Source organism: Elephantulus edwardii, unplaced genomic scaffold, assembly GCF_000299155.1.
Source record: "Elephantulus edwardii isolate Elephantulus edwardi_28Jun2011 unplaced genomic scaffold, EleEdw1.0 scaffold00420, whole genome shotgun sequence".
Taxonomy (NCBI): Eukaryota; Metazoa; Chordata; class Mammalia; order Macroscelidea; family Macroscelididae; genus Elephantulus; species Elephantulus edwardii.
The window spans coordinates 875,639-880,714 of record NW_006400170.1 but is presented as its reverse complement, the minus strand read 5'-3'; positions in this window follow the sequence as shown (position 1 = coordinate 880,714).

The window sequence follows — 5,076 nt, the reverse complement described above, 5'->3', positions numbered from 1 at the left end:
AGGGCCAGTCATCAACTGTTTAAGTGTTCAATTATCAATAAGCCAAAGTCTGTGGAAGGCCATAATGGCCCTGCTTTAAGTGGTTCGCTGCTCTCGCAGCTCACCATGCTGTCTCTGCCTCTGCCGCCATCTTGGATCTCCTCCATCTTGGATTTCCTCGCTTTAGGCCTTTTGTTCATATGAGTCTCTATGAGTTGTGCTTGATTCAACAGCAATCAACAACAACAACAGCCCTAAATAGCAATGCTGTTGATCAGAAGACTAAAGTGCACTTGATCCAAGTCATGGTTTTTTCAATTGCCTGTTATGTATCTGAAAGCTGGGCAATGTGTAAGAATGACTGAAGAAGAATCAATGTCCTTGAGTTGTGGTGCTGGAGAAGAGTATTGAATATACTATGGACTGTCAAGGGAACAAACAAATCTGCCCTGAGAAAGTGAAACCAAGGGGCTCCTTAAAGACAAGTATGATGAACTCTGTCTTACGTACTTTTAGCATGTTGTCAGGAGAGGCCCATCTTTGAAGAAGGACATCATGCTTGGAAAGGTGTAGAGTCAGCACAAGAGAAGAAGACCCTCAACAAGATGGACTCATGCAGTGAATGTGGCAATGGGTTTAAGTGTGTCAGATATGGTGAGATTGGCTCAGTGTAGGATAGGATTCAGAGCTCTTGTTCATATGGTTAAGTCATAGGTAACTAGACAGCACATAAAAAAACAAAACCTTGATGCCATTTTTAAATTCCTTACAATGTTACTGTGTACTGTTGAGTTGGGACTAGTTCATTGCTGACCTTCTAGTGAGTTTTCAGAGGCTATAACTCACACAGAATGAGGCTGCCCATCTTTTTCCCTCTAAGTAGCTGGTGGATTTAAACATTTTCCCTCTGGATTGAAAACAAAACTCCTTATCCACCAGAGCCCACTAATTCTTTGCAATAGACTCCTCAAAATAAAAAAAGATTGAGAAAGCTATTTTATAGCAGTTTACTCAAAAGACCAGTTCTGCCATTGTCCTGTGGCCATCTTGCAATAAACCAAAGAATATGTATGTAATTATGTACTTTTAACCAGCTTCGGAATCCCACATATTTTATCTGTCTATCCCTGTAAAGTCTTCACTTGTACATATCATGCCTTTGATAGCTTTCAGTTAGTTGACCATGGTTTTTTAACTTTTAGGTCCTGGTCAACTGTGTTGTTGTTATTGTTCTTGTGTACCATCAAGTCAGGACTGACCCATAGTGGGTTTAGAGAGGCAGTTAATCACACCAGAGGAGATTGCCTATATTTCTCCCACAGAGCAGCTGGGAGATTCTAACAATGTGCCTTTGGGATTGCAATGCAGCTTCTTGTCACGAAGCCACCAGAACTTCCCTGGCCAAGTGTACTAAAATATTTTCTTCATTGTTATCCATCAGAGTGTCCATCTCCAATCTATGCAGTGGACATCATCATAAACATTTTAGCTTTTGCTTTAAGCAGACTTGGTGATGCTATTACTGTACTACAGTGTCTTCTCTCTGTCATTCACACAGTGGGTGAGGTAGTTGTAGGGAGGTGGATCCTGTGGAGAGCTATTTCTAAATCAAACTGGGGGAAAGCACTGGAGTATCCTGCACTAAAATGGGAAATAAAACAAAAAAATGGATTAGAATTGTGTTGTTGTAGTTGTCATTGAGTCATTGTGTTGTTGTTGTCATATATCATTGAGATGCCTGCGACTCATAGTGACCCTATGTACAACAGCTCTAAACCCTGTTCTATCCTGTGTGAATCTTACTGTCTTTGACACACCTTCTCCCATTAGCCCAGTCACTGAATCAATCCATCTCATCAAGGGTCTTCCTCTCTTGTGTTGTCCCTCCAGCCTCACAGGCGTGATGTCCCTCTCTAAGGACTGGTCTGTCCTTGAAACATGTCCAAAGTATGTCAGATGAAGCTTCAGAATCCTTGCCTCCAAGGAGCAGTCTGGTCTCACCCTCTCTAGGATGAACTTGTTTGTTCTCCTAGCAGTCCATAGTATATTCAACATTCTCCAGCACCATAGCTCAAAGGCATCAATTTCTCCTATCATCCCTAGTCATTGTCCAGCTCCCCAACACAGAGCAAGTAATTGCTAAGACTATGGCCTGTATCAGGCACACCTTAGTCTCCAGACTGACATTTTTGCTCTTCAGTACTTTGGAGAGGTCTCTGACAGCAGACTATCCCAATGCAATTAGTCTTTTTATTTCCTGGCTACTGGTACCAATAGTGTCAATTGTGGAGCCAAACAAACTAAAGCTGTTAACAATCTTGATCTTATCACCATCTATTATGATGCTGCCAATTGGTGCAGTGGTGAGAATCCTGCACCCTCCTTACAAACTCTGATGTGCTTGAGCCCAGTGTTACAGTCATTGTGCCAGTTCATCTCATTGAGAGCCTTCCTCACTTAAACTGGCCCTCCACCTTCCCTAGCATGATGTCTCTTTCCATGACTTACCTCCACTGATAATGTGCCCAGTATATGTGAGACAGAATTTCACCATCCTTGCCTCTAAAAAGCATCATGTGTTCTTGATCATGTAGTCTGTGTGTGATCTCTTGCTAGATGATGGCACTGCATTATTGAAGCTGTCCTAATATCTTGCAAAAACTGTGTTCAATTCTTTATATCAATCACTACTTTACATCCCTGATGAATTCTCAAAGATACAATGTTGTTGAACTCATTATTTTCCCTTCTGCAGGACGAGCTTCACCATCTAACATCCACCATGGCTTTAGGAGTTAGAACCATTGCCTTCAGTGAGCTGCTGGTCAAAGGAGACCACTTTAATGTAACAAGCAAAGGCTTGTTAAGAGCCAGATCACAACACCCGCCCTGTGAGTGGGCGCTCAGACAGCCTCTGGGACATCAGGCGTGCTCGCCTTCCAGCTGTCTGGCTGAATCTGTCTCTTCAACTGAAACACACATCATCTGATACAGATTAAATACAAGACTAATTAGTCCTCTTGGGCCAACTAATTTTTGGATGAGTTTTTTTTTTTTTGTGATCTTTTCAAAGCATCTCAAAAGCCTCTTCTATAAATGATTCTCCAGGACCTTTACAGAGAAAGATTAGTCTCTTGACTATAACAGGGTATGCTTTCATTCCAATTTGTAACCACTCTGTCATTAATAATCTGTTTTCTAAAATTTGAGTTCACTTTCATTTGTTCTGGTTCTTTTTAAGGAAATACTCTGAGAAACGTAACTTCTAAAAAGAGAATGAAAAAGGAAATTAACTTCTTTGCAATTGTCAAAATAATTATAACTTACAAATTCTTTCGGACATGAACAAATGGAATAATTAACCCATATATGAAAATAAATGGAAACTCTAACATTAAAAACCAGAAACTTTTTTAAAAAGTCAATGCAAAAACTTTGTTAGAGAAAGTAAACTCTTTTTTTTTTTTTAGAAAACAATGTTGTAGTGTCTCTTTTAGGTGCTACACGTCAGGCTGAGCTATTTATAGACACTAACTCTAGACAAAGTTCAGATATATTGTTCAAAGGGTTGCTATGAGTTCCAGTTGACTAGAGGACACATAACATCAACTCTAGTCCACAGTAATTTTTTTTAAGTCCACAGTATTTTAAATTGCTTTCTATGATCTGAAAGTGGGACAATGAATAAGGACAACTGAAGAAGAATCAATGTTTTTAAATTGTAGTGTTGGAGAAGAGTACAGAATCCCCACCCCATGGACTGCCAAAAGAACAAGCAAATCTATCTTAAAAGAAATGCAACCAGAGAGTTCCTTGGAGACAGCAGTGATGAAACTTCATCTCACATATTTTGGGCATGGTAAAAAATTGGAGATAAAGATTGGACAGACTCATCACAAAGAAAGAAATTGACAGGTCATAAAATGGAAATAAAACAACCCCAAAACCCACAGCAAATAAATAACTGCCAGCAAAAAAGTTATGGCCCAGAAGGCCATCCTACCAAACATTCAAAGAACAGTAGACACAAATTGGTCTTGAACTGTCCAAGAATATAAAAAGGGTGCAAAACTCCTGAATTTGTTCTTTATTGAAGTCAAAGCTCTAATACCAAAGTCAGAGAAAAGCACAATTTAAAAAGATAAAATTATAGGCAATATTCTATCACAAACATCACTCACTCATTGTGTTGGAGTTAGAGTCAATTCAGAGCTGAACCTCCAGTGGGTTTCCTGAGGCTGTAAATCACATGAGAGGAGACTGCTCACCTTACTCTGATGAAACCACTAATTAATCTGAACTACCAGAGAGGAACTTACCTTTAGATTAACAACATGCCTCCCTACCAACTATACCACCAGAGTACTCCAACATGAGCATAGACTATGAATACAGAGCCAGAGTTCCTTATGAACATATAGCAATTCTTAACAAAATATTAGCCAATAGAACCCCAAAGAATATAAGAACAATCACACCAAGTGTGGCTCATATTATGTGTGCTAAGAAGGTTCAACATTAGGAAAACAATAAACGAAGGGAATTCCAAAAGGGGATTAGAAAAAACCATTGGTATCGGAAAAAGTCATACATATACACCAGATTAAAAAAAAAAGTGGGGAAAAGTGAAAAGCAGAAAGCCTATAAACTTGCAAGGAAGAAGTTAAATTATCCCTGTTTGCATAATATGTTCTCCTGTATATAAAACCAAAGACACAAGAGAACTACTGGAACAAATTAAAAGACATGACTAAGTGATTTTTGCTGTTGTTAGGTGTTGTTGATTTATAGTGACCCTATGAACAGCAGATCTGAACTCTGTCCTCTCCTGCACCATCCTCACCATCTCAGACACATCAGATCCCACTCAGTCAGATCAATGTACAAAAATTGATGAACTCCAGGTACAGAAATCAGTTGAATTCTAGAGAAACAAAGGCTGGGCTTCTAAAGTGGTTCTCAAGTCTGATCTGTGGTGTTACGGTTTAGACAAAGTTAACACTCTACCAAAAGCAATTTACACATTTAATGCAATCCCAATACAAATACCAACCCCATTCTTCAACGAGATGGAAAAGGCAATCTCCAATTTCGTAT